At 33.8% G+C, this 17,811-nt stretch overlaps 1 protein-coding gene across 11 annotated transcripts in view; it reads left to right on the top strand.

Moving 5' to 3' along the window:
* The window catches only part of RNPC3 (RNA binding region (RNP1, RRM) containing 3), an 80,944-nt gene that overhangs the window by 32,708 nt on the left and 30,425 nt on the right, over window positions 1-17,811 (top strand). For 2 of the 11 annotated variants that reach the window (XR_007476739.1, XR_007476754.1), the window contains one exon: window positions 348-1,943. The gene's annotated coding sequence lies outside the window, so the exon portion shown is untranslated. Of the gene's footprint in view, window positions 1-347; window positions 6,441-13,242; window positions 16,961-17,811 lie in introns of those variants that run through there. The other 9 variants (XR_007476742.1, XR_007476740.1, XM_004263097.3 and 6 more) reach the window with 7 other exon arrangements.

Raw genomic sequence — 17,811 nt, 5'->3', positions numbered from 1 at the left:
GAAAGATGAGTAGAAATATATTCCTTTTGTTTTTTATTATTTTAAATCTTTCTGCCTTAGTATACTGGAAGAACATGAAGTAAGTGAGCCAGAATTACTGAGGGTTAAGCTGAAAAAATTATATAAAGAAAATTTTGCCTAATGTTTATTCCTTTTGGGAGGCACCTTGAATATTTGAATTTTGTTGTAAAGTGTCTATACTAGTATAGCCAGAAGTCTTACAAATACCGTAGAAGAAAAGATAAAAATTAACCATTTTCAGTGTATGTTTAAAAAAATCATTTTATTTGTAAATCTAACATGAAAAATAAGAAAAAATTAAATTGCATTCTGCTGTTCTTCTTTAGAAGCATTCCTGCGTAAATACTGCTGTAATACTGTCATACAAAGTGTATCCTTTCTTGTCGTATCCTTTTTGGGGCAGTGTTTTTTTGATTTTCCTGCAAATGTTTTGTCTCTCCCCAACCCATTGATCCAGTTTAAGCAGTAATTTTTTTACAATGTATTGAAATGAAGTATTTTAAAAATTACCTGTGTTGATTGAACAAATCTTTTATGTGGTTTTTAGATTTGTTGCTTAATTTTCTGTGCTATCCTTTAGGTTATGTAGTTTTTCCAGGGAAAGTTAGTGAATCAGGTCAGCTTTTTACTTGGACAATGTATACATTTGCTTTAACACAAATTTTATTCTTGTTTCTTCTATTTTGTATTTTCTAAACCTAATTCAGTAACATATATCTTTTCTTTTTCATGATGTATCTGGTTTAGGTGTTCTATATATATAATGTGTTGTAAAATTTGATTGGGTTTTTTTTTTCCTATTAAAAAGTACATTTGTTAAAAATTTAAATAACTAGATTTCAATGTAAATTCCAAATAAGAGTAGCAGACCTTACATCTGAGGTTTTATTATTGAGATAGCAAGTAGAAGTATCTTTTTTCCTCTTTCTTTTTCTAAGCAAAATAAAACAAAAGGAATAAGAAAAGAGTAACAGAGAGGAGAATACATAATGTTGACTCAGGGTAGCTCAATAAGTGGAAAGAAAAATTCTGGTAGGTATGTAAGAGGAGACTAGTTGATAACCAGAACCACCCAAACAGTGGTTCTCAGTTTTAGCTGCATACTGGAATGACTTGTGGAACTTTTTCAAAAAATACTGACTAAAGAAAACTATAATAATAAACTAAAAAATATACAGATGCCTGGGTTTCTCCCCCAGAGTTTTGATTCAGTGGTCTGGATTGCAGCATACATATTAGGATTTTCAGATTTCCCAAAGTATTGGTTCTAATGTGCAACTAAGGTTGAGAACTACTGAGGATGGATTTTTACACATAAAGATTCCTGGACTCTGCCCTAGAGCTAATAAATCAGAATCTCTGGAATTGGGACCAAGAATCTAATTTAAAAAGGTCCCTTAGTAGTTCTAAGGACTGACCAGTTTGGATTCTACTTGTTAGATTAAAATGTCAAGGTGGATCCGAGACACCAACCTAACCATCTAAACTTTTATAAGTAGGAAAATAAAGCACTGAAGGCTTTACATTTCTTTCTTGCAAATCCTGCTATAAATAGTACTATGAAACCAATGAAAAATTCTGTTAATCATTGTCACTCTGAGTACAAAAAGTTAAGAGATACTGAAATTGCTGTTACTTTTTTCTATTGGCACAGTTAAAATGTTTTATTTTTTAATGTTATAAATCAGTTTCTGTGTAAGCTGTTTATTTAGACAATTAAAATTTTGTACTGACATGATTCACTAATTTTCTAAATATAAATGTTTTAGCTTTTAGTTATTTTAAAACTAGTGAACTGTTTTATAATCATGATTACTTTTAATGAATTTCTATGGTATTTTAGGTTCCATTTGAATTTTTCATATATCTCAAGTGCTTTCCAACTTTGTGGAGACGAAATTGACCACCTGGACTATGGAACTGTGCGTAACAGCTTTTAAAGTGTATTTAAAAATTAAAACTATATGCATTTAAATCAGTTTATTAGAGATATATCACATGTATTTTCATCATCTTCCTCATATATAATAAATTATTTTCTTTCCAATAAAATAATCTTAATTTTTCTTTATGTTTTATACATCAAAGAAAGTATAATTTGATAATTACATAAATTTTTTATTAAGTGGCTTTATATTAAATATAAATTTTCTTTTATGATTACAAATATTGCCCTTTTTTCATTCTTACCTGGATACTGATGCACTTAACTTTTTTTTTTTATAGTAATCTTATTTCTTGTAATTATTCTAGGAGTGGTTTTGATTGGCTATGAGTTTTGATGATTCTTTTTGTTGTCGATTTTGTTTTTGTGTTTTATTAGTAGTGGGGGATTTTTCACAGTTTAGGGAATTTGTATCCTTGCCCTAACTTAGTCTTCCAGTTTTGTGTCCCCCAATCTATCAGAATGTCACTCAGTGGTGTAAATGTTTCTCATATAAAATTATTCTGTTCCCTTAGTGAAATTAATTTGAGCTCTCTGTTAAGTATGAAACTTTGATATGTTTTATTTAATTTGCTCTGATTGATACTCTCCTGTGAGTATGTAATAACAGTTTTACCTTAGAGTCACATCTTTGTTGGAATGATGTTGTGAATCATAGCTTCTTCCCTTTTACTCATAGCTTTGTGAAATAAGGCAAATGAGAAACTTAAAGATAGGAATTAGAAGAATGAGAATGTGAACCCTGGAACATACTAACATTTAGATGTCAAGTGGTAAGAAAACATCAAAGAAGAATGACTAGGAATAGGTAGAGCCAAATGAAGAAAAAAATCTCAACTAGGAAGGAATGATTAAACATGTCAGGTCTGTTAATGATGCAAGAAAGATGAGTTCTGAAGACAACTCTATTAAGTCTTACTCTCTAGGGAAGTAGAGAAAGGGTCTGTTATTATAGGGGGGTATGGTATCAAGGTTTTTGTTTTTATTTTATTTTATAAAGATTGAAGATATAGCAGATTTATGTGTTAATAGGACTAAGCTAGTAGAGAACATGATGGAAGAAGGAGAGGAATATTGCTGGAGCCATAGATATGGTGTACAAATAGAAGGGTTAGTTTTAAAGATGGGTGTGTAAACAGCTCATTAATAGCAGTGGAAGGAAGGACAGATTATGTATGTCTAGGTATTTGCAGTTTAGTACATATAGTGGGAGCATATAAAAGTTTTGTTACATTTTGTCAGTGAAATAGGAAGCAAGGTCATGAAGTAGAGGGAAAAAGTTTTGGGGAAAAATGGATTGAGGAAAGAAAAGAAGATGTAAAATAGATGTTTAGGAAAGTGAGAGAATGAATAGACTCTTAGAAGAATTGCTAGACGTTACTTAAAATGCATACTTGAAGTCCATGGTTATTAATTTAAGTGAGATCAGTCAACATAGTTTTGTGTTTTTCTCCAGTTAAGTTTAGCCTTGGTCCTATCATTGAGTAGACACAGAGTCAAATGATTAAAGTTGGAATTTTCCCAGGTGAATACAACAAAAAGGGAGAAAGGGAAGGGTGTTGCTATAATCAAGAGAATGATGATGAAGGAGGGACATGGAAAGTAATCTGGTAATGAGCAAATTAATAAAAGGAAGGAGTTTGAGGCACAGTGGAGAAATGGTATGATCCATTGAGATTGCAGTGTGGTTGAGGATGAGCAAATTAATGAGCAAATTAATAATGAGCAAATTAATAAAAGGAAGAAGTTTGAGGCACAGTGGAGAAATGGTATGATCCATTGAGATTGCAGTGTGGTTGAGGATGTGTTGTAGTTAATTTCTAGAGGTAGGAAATTTGGGAGGTTGAAATAAGAGAAAGGGACTGAAATTGACAGTATTAGAGTGCAGTAATGAGTGACTAAGTTCACATTCTAGAACGTGAACATGGTAGTTGAATGCAAGTGGGGTCATGGAAAGAGATGAATTGAAGAAATTGAGAAACTCAGGTATTGAAAGGATCATCTAAGTGGATTTTGAAATTATCAAAAATTACGACAGGAGTAGTGAATCAAAAGCTAAAAAAATTATTCCTTAGAACATTTAGATCTGTCAGGTATGCCAAAAACTAATATTTTTAAAAATCAACCTAAATAAAACTCTGGAGTCCCTATCCTTCCACAGTGACAGGAATTTCAGCCTAACTAGTTTACTGAGAAATAGTGTATTAAAGTGGTTTTACAGGTATAGGTTCTAAATTCAAATCTTGTGTGTATAGCTTAATTGCTTTATGGCGTTGGGCAAGTTCTGTACCTTTTTTTCCGTTTCCATGGGGATAGTAAAAATACCTACCTCAGGGTTGTAAAGATGATCAGATGAATATAAAATACTTAAACCTGGTGTGTGTGTGTATATATATATATATAAAATACATATAATACATATATAAAATCTGGTATTTATATTTCATATAATATATATATAAAATCTGGTATATATTATATATGTAATCAAGTTTTCAATAAACATTAGCTGTCATGGTGGTGGTTGTGGTGGTTCTCAACTCACCTGGTCCTGAAGGTGATGTAAAAATTCCGAGGTCTTAGATAAAACTTTAGTCATCTTTCCACCATGATCATCACTGAGATGCCCAGATTCTTCCTTGCCACACTTAGGGAACATGAGACTATTTTGATAAGTTTAGGATCTTTGGTGTCTATGAATTAACCTTTTTATGGATAACGCACATTCCAACCCCATGACTACTTCATAAACTGAGCATGTGCCTCAAGTAAGTAAAATTAGAAAGATTTCTAGGACTTGTACAGAAACTGCCCCCAACCCATGAGTTTTTTAAAAAGTCGTCGTGGAATTGGAGAATTACTTATAATTTGATCCCACAGCAAAAGCCCTAATAGCTAGTCTGTCATTGAATTTTTCAGTTACTTTAAACAGTAAGTACCTTTTTCTTTTTGCTGGAGGGATTTGGCACACTGGTCAAGTGTGGGTCAAATATGTCACCTCTGAGGTGAGAAGTGAAGTTTCATATAAACCACATGAAAGGAGAGTTGGGAATGGACTTGTTCTCTAAAGGAAAAGCAAAGCACTGTGAAATCAAAAGAGAAACTTAGGTATTAGGCAGGCAAAAGCAAATGTTTTACTACAATATACAGTATATAAAACTCTTACTGCCGTGTGGTTGTTTTCCATTTATGCCTTTTACAAGGGCAGGGACTAGTGTATAGGGAGCGAGGCTCCTAGGGTGTAAAATTTAAGGAGGCATATGCTCTCAGAGTAACTTCACCCTAGTCATGAACAGCATCAGCATAATCCTGATTAGGTAAATCACCAAATAAAAAGTAGTAGCATACAAGTTGCTGTTTTAGAGGATTTGGAAGGTATTTTCTGTTCAAATGAGACTCCTTCAAAAATGTTGAGAGAGATTAAGTCTTTGAAAGGAAGTAAGGGAAAGGAATCAATACCTATTAAGTATCCAAAATTCAAAAAGCATAGTACTGAGTGCTTAGGTATAGTAATTTGATCTTTACCACCCTGTAAGAAGAGAACACTTGCCTTTGTGAGTAATGGAGAAGTTTAATAAAATTAGTAAGATACTTTGTTACATTTAATTTCCTTTACTAATGCATGTAAAATGAAAAATAGAGACTTCAGTAGTACTGTTCAGTAGATGAGAGCTAACTACATGTGTTAGGCACATAAAAGATAGAACTGATGATTCTCAGAAATAGAATTCCCACCCCAAGAACTTAAACTACTATATATTCTACTCTGGCATTTCCTGAACGCAAACTGTAGTAGAGATACAGCAGTCACACAAAGGCCAGTATAGGGAATCTAAAATAAACAACAAAGACTCACCGAATACGGAAAAAGTACCAGGAAAGAGAGATCCTTTACATAGTAAGCATAAGCTTTAATGCCATGGGGAAAAACTGGGAGATCAAATGAGGTATCTATGATTTAATATACAAAGATTTAAAGGGATTATATTCTTTTAAAAATATATGTGTATATTTATACATATCAGAAATGAGTAAAAGGTATTTGACTACACAGGAAATTTTATTTTTTTAAGTTATGGTATAGTATCAATATACCACTTTTATACTACTTATATACCAGGATCTTTGAAAATCTAAGAATTCCAGAAGAAAATCTGAGCAACTGATTAATTTCTTTATTGTTTAAACCTTTTCAGAGCTTAATAAGGTACACAAAATATTATATATTATTTATGAAGACTGACTATCTTGCTATGGAAGAAAAAGGTGGAAGGGAAAGAGATTGAAGTTTGGGTAGTTCTGTATATATTGGATTTTTCTTTAAAAAAGATATCTGAAGACTATTTTGTCTAAATGTTAACATCTGTTAAATCTGGGGCTTGGGATATGGGGTCTGTTATATTTTTTTTACACTTTTCTGTATGACAAATATATCACATCTTAAATGAAAAATAAAATAGTCAAACACCTCTAATCTAGTGTTTCTTAGCCATTTTTTGCCCCCCCCCCATCCAGGAGGATTTTTAGACTTTTTTTTTTCCTAATCATCATTTATGAAATTGTAATACCACAATATGATGTTATGTCTCTTTTTGAACTGTGTGTATCCATCCTTTTGTTTAAAAAGAGTAAGATTTTTCTTCCTACCCAACCCCAAGAACTAAACAACAGTGAATACTTTAGAAGACAAATGATTCAGTATCACAAAACATTAAACATTAATAAGTTCAGAACTTTAAATCATACAATGTACATTCTCTGATTTTAGCTGATTAAAACCGATATTGGTAAAAGAAATATCTGAAAAAATGTTCAAGTTCCTAGATATTAAATAACATTTCTAAATTATATATGGATCAAAGCAGACTTTTTTATAAGAAAAATTAGGAAATATTTGAATGTAAATGAAAATACAACATCAGAATTTGGGGGATACAGCTAAGAGGAGGTTTTAAAGAGAATTTGGCTATATTAGATATATTAGAAAAGAAGAAAAATAATAGGTTTAACCTTCTACCTTAAGGAACTAGAAAAAAGAGTAAATTAAGCACATAGCATGCAGAGCAAGGAAATAATAAAAGTAATCATAAATCAATGAACTTATAGACAGAAAACCGTTGAAAATATCATTGGAAACAGAACTAGTTCCTGAGAAGATGAATAAAGTGGAAAAAGTTCTAGCGTTGCTGCCAAGGAAAACAACCCCTCCTCCCCCTCAAATTGTAAGAAGATGATATTGGAGTATTTTTAGCAAATTTATTTCCATAAATTTGACAACTTTGATGAAATGGGCCAATGAAAGTGTTAAACTACCAAACCTTTTTTAAGTAGGTAGCCTGAACAATTCTATATCTAATAAATAGTTAAAAATCTCCCTGTAGTTAAAAATCTCCCTGGAGGGCTGAATAGCTTCACTGGTGAATCCTGCCAAACGTTAAATGAAAAAAACAACAATACTATACAACAGAACACTTCCAAATTCATATTAAGAGGCCTGCATTATCCTGGTGGTAAAAAAAGTTACAGGAAAACTACATATTCCTATTTCTCATATAGATGCACAAGTCCTCAACAAAATATGAGCAAGTTGAATCAAGATATACATTAAAAGGATTTAAATCATGACCAAGAGAAGTTTATCTTAGAAAATGCAGGCTATTGAATCTTTGGAAATCAGTAAATATAATTTATCCTATCAATAGACTAAAGAAGAAAAAGCATATGATCATCTTAATAAGTGAAAGAAAAGCATTTGACAAAATTAAATATCCATTCTTAATAAAAACTCAGTAAACTAGGAAAAGAGCTTCCTTAAGCTGAAAAGTGTTTGCACAGCCTCCAGCTATCCTGATACTCCATGGTTAAAGGCTAAATGTTTTTTCCCTAAGGAAAGGGCAAGCAAGGCAAGGAAGGGCACCCTCACTACTCCTATTCAAAATCTCACTGGCAGCCAGTGCTTAAAATGAGAAAGAGAAGAGCTAAGCAGATTGGAAATTAAACTATTCCTATACAGAGATGATATGATTGTTTATGTAGAAAATCCCAAAGAATCAAAAAGCTCCTGTAGTCAAGTTAAACAAGATTGTAAGATTAAAAGTAAATATATAGAAATCAGTTATACTTCTGTACATTAGCAATGAGCAGTTAGACATTGAAATTTTTTTCTACAATTACCATTTGCAGTAGTTTCAGAATGAAATAATTAGGTATAAATCTACCAAAATGTGTACTAGACCTGTATGTTGAAGACCCTCCACCAAATTTTGATAAAAAAATGAAGACCTAAATAAACGGAGAGATACACTGTGTACATGTTTCGTAAGACTCATGATTATTTTGTCACCTCTTCTCAGATACATAGATTCATTTCAGATTGAAAATTCTAGCAGGATATTTGTGTTGATATTGCTAAGCTGACTTTCAAATTTCTTTGGAAAAGCAACAACTAGAATAGCCAGCACAATTTTGAAAAACAGTTGTATGACTTGGATTACATACTTCTAAGACTTATTATAAAGCTAGAATAAGTAACATAGTATTTGGCAGAAGGATAGACACATAGATCACTGGAACAGAAAAGTCCAGAAATAGACCCACATGTATAGTAAATTAATTTTAGACAAAAATGAGAAGACAATTCAGTGGAGAAAGGTAGTCATTTAAATATAAGATGCTAGAATAATTGGACACCTGTATGTGCCCCCACCCCGAAAAAAGATGAACCTTAATTTCTTTCACACAAAAATTTATTCAAAATAAATCATAGACCAAAATGTAAAACTATAAAACTTCTAGCAAAATCATCTGTGTGACTTTGCTTACACAAGGAGTTCTTAAATACAACACCAGAAGTTTGATCCATTAAAAAACTAAATAGGACTTTGTCCAATAAAAATCTTGTTTGTTTAGAAGACACTATGAAGAATGAAAAGGCAGGCACAGACTAGGAAAAGTCTTTGGGAAACATATATTTGACAGAGGAGTGTATCCAGAATATATAAAGAACTTTAAAAGCTCAGTAAGAACAAAACAAAAACGAACAATAAATTTGAAGACACTTCACCAAAGATTTGCAGATCGCAAGCACATGAAATGATGCTAAACATGATTAGCCATTAGACAAATGCAAAATACAACCATAATAAGATGGGACCACACACCTATTAGAAAGGCTTAAGATAAATTCTGATAGTACTAAGAGTAGTCAAGAATGTGGAGCAACTACAGCTCGCATACATTGCTGGTGGAAGTATAAAATGGTACACCTGCTTTGCAAAACAGTTTGGGGAAGTTTGTAATAAAGTTAACATACACTTACATGTGACCTATCCACAACACTTCTAAATATTTACCCAAGAAGAACAAAAAAAAAAAAAACTATGTTCACATGAAAATCTATACCTAAGAGGTTTCTGGGAAGATGGTGGAGTAGGAAGTACCAGGATTCCATCTCCCCACGTAGACAGCTGCACCAGCAGAATCTGCCTGATGTCACTATTTTGGAACTCTGGAGTCTATTAAAAGCTTGCAACTTCCAGGGTAAGCCTTGGACAATAAATTGTAGTTAATTTAGGTTAATTTCAGCTCATAGTAGCAGCTACCAATCCCCAAACCCCAACCATGTGGCAGGCAGCCATGTATGTATCCTGGAACACCTTGCATGCAGCTGGTAGGAGTCAGGGTGGGCAAAAGGACCCTGAACTCTAAACACTGGGGAATCTATGCTCTAATTGTTAATTGCTGCTTTTGATCACAGAGGTATAAAGAGGTTGGCAGCCATGGTTGTACCTCCTCCCATTTTTGTAAGCTGTCCCTTCTATCTGCTGCCCCATTGAAGTGACTTACAGGGGAATAGTAAGGCAGGCACCCCCTTTTCCCCTCCCTCTTTATTTTTCCTTTTCCCCTTTGGGGAGCCAGACATGCTTAAAAACTAGGATATTCAAAAACAACTGCACATATGGGGAAAATTAGAAATTGCCCACTAATCCCAGGGAAAGGCTCAAAAGTCTGAGAAGACCTTGGGTTTTACACATCAGGCTGGTCCTTAACACAGATACACCATACAATAATCAAAAAACCAAAAACAATAAAAAAAGAGCAAACCATATGGAAGAGGGAGAATATGGATTTCAGTTACCGTAATGTTAAATTCAAATGTCTAGTTTTCAGGCTTCCCTGGTGGCGCAGTGGTTGAGAGTCCGCCTGCTGATGCAGGGGACACAGGTTCGTGCCCCGGTCCAAGAGGATCCCACATGCCGCAGAGCGGCTGGGCCCATGAGCCATGGCCGCTGAGCCTGCGCGTCCGGAGCCTGTGCTCCGCAACGGGAGAGGCCACAACAGTGAGCGGCCCGCATACCGAAAAAAAAAAAAAAAAAGTCTAGTTTTCAAAGAAAAAACTTACAAGACATACAAAGGAACAGGAAAATATGGGTGGTTCAAAGAGAAGTAACTAAATGGACAGAAACTATCCCTGAAGAAGACCTGATGGCAGCTATACTTAGACAAAGACTAAAATAACTGTTCTAAAGATGCTCAAGGGACTAATAGAAGATGTGGAGAAAGTAAAAGCAAAACAACTTATGAATAAAATGGAAATATCAATTGATAGGAAATCTAAAATAAAACCAAAAATTTCTGGAGCTGGGAAAGTACAATAACTGAAATGAGAAATACACTAGAGGAGCTCCAAGGAAGATTTGAGTATGCAGAAGGAATCAGTGAACATAGGACAATGAAAATAGGACAATGGAAATTATCAAGTTTGAGGAACAGACAAAAGATTGAACAAAAATGAACATAGCATAAGAGTCCTATGGGAAACCCTCAAGCAGACCAACATGCACCCTGTGGGAGTACCAGAAGAGAGGAGGAAAGAGACAGAATATTTGAAGAAATAATAGCTGACAACTTCCCATGTCTGATGAAAGTCATGAATATAAATATCCAAGAAGTTCAACGAATTCCAAGTAAGATTGACTCAAAGATCCACATCAAGACATAATAAAACTTATAAAACCAAAGACAGAGAAGTGAATTTTCACATACAAGGGATTCTCAATAAGATTATCAGCAGATTTTTCATTAGAATCTTTGGAGGCCAGAAGGAGTGGACTGACATATACAAAGTGCTAAAGGAAGAAAAATTCAACCAGGAATCCTATATCTGGCAAAACCATTTTTCAACAGTGAGGGAGAAATTGACATTCCTAAATAAAGCAGTAGAGTTTGTTACCACTAGACCTGCCTGTGAGAAATGCTCAAGGGACTCTTTCAAGAGTCAAATGAAAGGACACTAGACCATAACTCAAAGCCATATGGAGAAATACGGATCTTAACAAAGGGAAATACATGAACAATTATAAAAGTTAGTATTATTGTAACAGTGGTTTTTTACTACACTTGTTATCTACATGATTTAACAGACTAATACATTGAATAGACAATTGTTAGCCTATAAGCTAGTATTGATATTATTGTAACTGTGGTCTAATTCTACATGTTTTCAACATAATTTAAGGGACTAATACATTTAAAAATAGTTATGTTTAGGGGCATACAATGTATAAAGATGTAATTTGGGGGAGAAAGGACTGGAGACAGAACTGTAAAGGCACTTCTTGTATGTTACTGAAGTTAAGCTAGTATGAATTCAAATTAGAATGTTATAACTTTAGGATGGTAAATGTAAACACCATGGTAACCACAAGGAAAAGAGCTACAGAATATACACAAAAGAAAGTGAGAAAGTATTTTAAACATTTTACTACCAAAAGAATCAACTAAACATAAAAGACAGTTAAGGTGGAAATGAGAGACCAAAAATAAAAACAAAAACCTATAAGGCATATAAAAAACAAGCAAAATGACAGAAGTAAGTCCCTCCTTTTCAGTAATTACTTTGAGTATAGATGAATTAAACCTCCAGGCCAAACACCAAGATTGAGAAAATGGATTAAAACACTTGATCCAACTGTATGCTATCTGCAAGAGTCACTTTGGATCCAAAGACCAAATAGATTGAAAGTGTTGAAAAAGATATTCAGTGCAAATAATAACCAAAAGAGAGCAGGGGTGGCTATACTAATATCAGATAAAATAATACACTAAATCAAAAAAAGGTTAAAAGAGACAAAGAAAAACATATTAATGAAAGTTTCAATAGAGCAAAATGATATAATAGTTATAAACATTTACAAACCTAATGACACATCATCAAAATATATGAAGCAAAAACTGACAGAGTTCAAGGGAGAAATAGACAATTCTACAATAATAGTTGGAAACTTCAGGACCCTAATAATGATAATGGATAGTTCAGTCAAACAGAAGTAAGGAAATAGAGGACTTAATAACTGTCTAACAGACATATACAGAACACTGTAGCCAACAATGGCATACATATTTATCTCAAGTGCATGAGAAACATTTTCCAGAATGGACCCTATGTCAGGCCACAAATTAAGTTTCAGTGAAAAGAGATATACAAAGTGTCTTCTCCAACCACAATGGGATTGTTAGAAATGAATAACAGAAGGAAAAGTGGAAAATTCACACTATTGTTGAAATTAAATGACACACTCTTGAACAACCGGTGGGTCAAAGAAGTTACATGGGAAATTAGAAAAGAAAATACTTAAAAAAAATAAAAACAAAAACACAACATACCAAAACTATGGGATGCATCAAATGTGGTCTAAGAGGAGGATTTATAGTTACAATCACTAACATTAACAAAGATTTCAAATCAGCAAGCTAGGTTTACAACTTTTAAAGGACTCAAAGAAGAAGAGCAAACTAAACCCAAAGATAGCAGAGGAAGAAGATTAGAGATAAATGAAATAGAGAATAAAAAATAGAGAAAATCAATAAAATCAAAAGTTGATTGCTCAGAAAGACCAACAAAACTGACAAACCTATAGCTCCAGGGACTAAGAAAAAGACTTAAATTACTAAAATCAGAAATGAAGGTGGGGACAAACTACAGACTTTACAGAAATAAAAAGGATTATAAGAGTACTGTAACAGTTCTCCATTAACAAATTGTATAACGAGATAAAAAACAAATTGTATAACGAGACAAATTGTGTAACTAGAAATACAAACCTACTAAAGACTAAACTACAAAGAAATAGACATTCTGAATAGACCTGTAACTAGTAGGGAGATTGAATCAGTGATCAGAATAAAGACAAGTCCTGAACCCGATAGCTTCACTATTGATTTCTAGCAAACATTTAAGGAAGCATTAAAACCAGTTTTTCTTAAACTTTTCACAGAAGTTGAAGAGGAAGGAAAACTTCCTGACTGATTTCTTGGGGCCAATATTACCCTGATATCAAAGCCAGACAAAGACACTGCAAGAAAAGAAGACTACAAGCCAATATCCCTTATGTTCAACACTGATACAAAACTCCTCAACAAAACACTAGCAAACCAAATTCAGGAGCATATTAAAAGGATTATACATCATGACTATGAGAGATCTATATTGGAATGCAACGATGGTTCGACATATGAAAATCTATCAAATCTAAATGAAGGACAAAGACTACACAATCATCTTAATTGACACAGAAAAGCATTTGACATAATTCAACATCTTTTCATGATAAAAACATTCAACAAACTGGGAACAGAAGGAAACTAGCTCAATATAATAATATCCTTATATGAAAAACTCATAGTGAACATCATACTCCATACTGAAAGGCTGAAAGCATTTCCTCTAAGATCAGAAACAACTCAAGGATGTCCACTTTTGCCACTTCTGTTCAACACAGTGCTGGAAGTTCTAACCAGAGCAATCAGGCAAGAAAAAAATAAAAAGCATTCAAATTGAAAAAGAAGAAGTAAAAGTATCTCTGTTCACAGATAATATGATTTTTTTTCAGCTTTATTGAGATATAATTGACAAAATTCTAAGAGAATGTATACAACATGGTGATTTGATATATGTATACACTGTGAAGGGAATTTCCACATTGATTTAATTAACATCCATCATATCACATTTTTTTGTTTTATCTTGTTTTGGTGAGAACATTTACATACTACTCTCAGCAAATTTCAATTATACAATACAGTGTTACCAACTATAGTCATCATGTTATACATTATGTCCTCAGTCCTTATTCATTTTATAACTGAAAGTCTGTACTTTTTTTTACCAGTGTTGCTCTGTTTCCCCCCCTCCATCCAGCCCCTGCAACCACTTTTCCTACTTTCTGCATATGAGTTCAACTTTTTTTTTTTTTTGATATAGAAATGATACAGTGATACAATGCAGTATTTGGTCTTTTTCTGTCTGGTTTCTTTAATACCCCCAAGCTCATTCACACACCATGGAATATTATGTATGTGTATGTATGTGTGTGCGTGTTTATGCACATATATACATATATCACATTTTCTTGATCCATTGATTTTTTAATGGCCATTTTGGTTCTACTGCAATCAACATAGGAGTACAGATACCTCTTCTAGATAATGGTTTTGTTTACTTTGAATACATAGCCAGAAGTGGGATTAGTAGACCATATAGTAGATGTATTTAATCTTTTGAGGAACTTTCATACTTTTCTTCATAGTGACTACCAGTTTACATTTCTACCTACAGTGTATGAGCCTTCTCTTTTCTTCACATTCTTGCTAGCATTTATTATCTCTTGTCTTTTTAACGATAGCCATTCTAACAGGTGTAAAGTGGGTGATCTCATTGTGGTTTTGATTTGCATTTTTCTGGTGATTAGTGATATTGAGCACCTTTTCATGTACCTGTTGCCCATTTGTATGTCTTCTTTGAAAAAATGTCTCTTCAGTTCCTTTGCCTATCTTGAAATTGGGTTATTTGTTTTTTTTCTATTAAGTTGTAGATATGATCTTACTTAGAAAACCCTAAAGATTTCACACACACACACACACACACACACACAAAACTGTCAGAAGTAATAAATTTAGCAAAGTAGCAGGATAAAATAATCAACATACAAAAATCAGTGGCATTTTTTTTACATCTTTATTGGAGTATAATTGCTTTACAATGTTGTGTTAGTTTCTGCTGTACAACAAAGTGAACCAGCTCAGTTGCATTTCTATACACTAATAACGAACAATCTGAAAAGGAAATTATGAAAACAATTTAATTTACAGTAGCATGAAAAGAATAAAATACTTAGGAATTAACAAAGGAGATGAGAGACTTGTACAATGATAACTACAAAACATTGCTGAAAGAAATTAAAGAAGACAAATAAATTGAAACACATCACATGTTCATGAATTGGAAGATTTAATGGTGTTGAAATGTAAATTCTATGGAAAGTGATCTACAGACTCAATGCAATTCCTATCAAAATCCCAATGACTTTTTTTGAGAAATAGAAAAACCCATCCTAAAATTCATATGGAATCTTAAGGGGTCTCAAATAGCCAAAACAATCTTTTGAAAGAAAAACAAAACTGGAGTACCCACATTTCCTGATTTCAAAACCTACTACAAACCTACAGTAATCAAAACAGTGTGATAATGTCATACAAACAGACATATAAACCAATGAAGTAAAATAGGGAGCCCAGAAATGAACATGTTACATATATGGTTAAATAGTTTTTGACAAGGTTGCCAAGACCATTCAACAGGCAAAGATTCTTTTTAACAAATGGTGCTGGAAAAACTGGATAGCCACACATAAAAGAATGAATTTGGACACTTACCTAACACTATATACAAAAATTATCTCCAAATGGATCAAAGACCTAAATTTAAGAGCTAAAACAATGAAACCTTAGAAGAAAATATAGGACAAAAACTTCACAATGGGGGATCCCCTGATGGTGCAGTGGTTGATGAGTCTGCCTGCCGATGCAGGGGACATGGGTTCGTGCCCCGGTCCGGTAAGATCCCATGTGCCGCGGAGCTGCTGGGCCCGTGGGCCATGGCTGCTGAGCCTGCTCTGCAACGGGAGAGGCCACAGCGGTGAGAGGCCCACGTACAAAAAAAAAAAAAAAAAAAAAAACTTCACAATGTTTTTTTTGGCAATGATTTCTTAGATGTGACACCAAAGGCACAGGTAACAAAAAACAGGCAAATTGGACTTCATGAAAATGTTTGAAATTTGTACATCAAAAGATACTATCAATAGAGGAAAAATCCATCTACATAATGGGAGAAAATATTTGCAAGTCATGTATCTAATAAAGGATTAATATCCAAAGTACATAGAGAACTACTAAAACTCAACAACAAACAGCAACCCAATTGAAAGATGGGTAAAGGATTAAATAGACTTTTCTCCAAAGAAGACAGCCCATAATTTATGCATGTGAAATGATGCTTAACATCACTAATCATTAGGAAAATGCAAATCAAAACAAGAATGAGATACCACCTCACACTAAGATGGCTACTATCAAAAAAACAGAAAACAGCAAGTGTCGATAAGGATGTGAAGAAATTGAACCTTGTGCTCTGCTGGTGGGAATCTAAAATGGTATAGCCATTGTGGAAAACAGTATGGCAGTTCCTAAAAAAAATTATAAGTAGAATTATCATACCATCCAGCAATTCCATTTCTGGGTGAATATCCAAAAAATTGAAAGCAGGATCTCAAAGTGATATTTGTACACCCATGTTCATAGCAGCAATATTCACAACAGCCAAAAGGTGGAAGAGGGCTTCCCTGGTGGTGCAGTGGTTGAGAGTCCGCCTGCCGATGCAGGGGACACGGGTTCGTGCTCCGGTCTGGGAGGATCCCACATGCCGCAGAGTGGCTGGGCCTGTGAGCCATGGCCGCTGAGCCTGCGTGTCCAGAGCCTGTGCTCCAAACGGGAGAGGCCACAACAGTGAGAGGCCCGCATACCGCAAAAAAAAAAAAAAAAAAAAAAAAGGTGGAAGAAACACAAGTGTCAATTGACAGATGAATGAATAAGAATCATATGGTATATACATACAATGGAATATTATTCAGCCTTAAAAAGTGAGGAAATTCTGTGATATACTACAACAGAGATAAACCTTGCAGGGTAAACATTATGCTAAATGAAACAAGCCAGTCACAAAAAGGCAAGTGCCATATGGTTCCATTTACATGAGATACCTGTAGTAATAAAAATCATAGAGACATAAAATAGAACAGTGATTGCCAGGGGCTGAGTGGAGGGAGGAATGGGGAGTTTAACTGGAACAGAATTTCACTTTTGCAAGACAAAAAGAGCTATGGAGATCAATGGTGATGATGGTTGTACAATATTATGTTTGTATTTAATACCAGTGAACTGTATGCTTAGAAAATTAAGATGGTAGATTTTGATGTATGTGTAACAGTACAAAAATTTGAACAAAAAAACCTGCATGTAAACATTTACAGTGGCTTTATTCATCATCCTCCAGAATGGAAACAACTCGAATGTTCTTCAACTTTTGTAGTACCTGTATACAAAATAGTGATGACTGATACATGGAACAGTATGGCTTTATCTCAGATGTATCATGTTCAGTAAAAGAAGCCAGACTCAGAAAGTCACATACTTTGTGACTACATATTTATAAAGTAATATAAAAACAAAACTGTAAGACAACTACCTGATGAATGAGCCCCAAGGGACCAGGTCTGGGTAGATGAATTGACTACAAAGAGATTCTGAGATGTGATAGAAATATTGCATATTGTAATCTTTTTAAAAATTCAATAAGTCTTTATTGAGCTCCCATGGGGTGTAACATAGGGGTATAATTTTATTGTTCTGAATGTGTTTATCCAGTTTTCCCAACACCAGTTATTGAAGAGACTCTCCTTTCCCCCTGGGTGTTCTTTGCTCTCCTCTGGAATAGTAGTTGACTGTATATT

Source organism: Orcinus orca, chromosome 1 (assembly GCF_937001465.1).
Source record: "Orcinus orca chromosome 1, mOrcOrc1.1, whole genome shotgun sequence".
Taxonomy (NCBI): domain Eukaryota; kingdom Metazoa; phylum Chordata; class Mammalia; order Artiodactyla; family Delphinidae; genus Orcinus; species Orcinus orca.
Note: the sequence above shows the minus strand (reverse complement) of the source record. Positions and strands in the feature narration are given on the sequence as shown.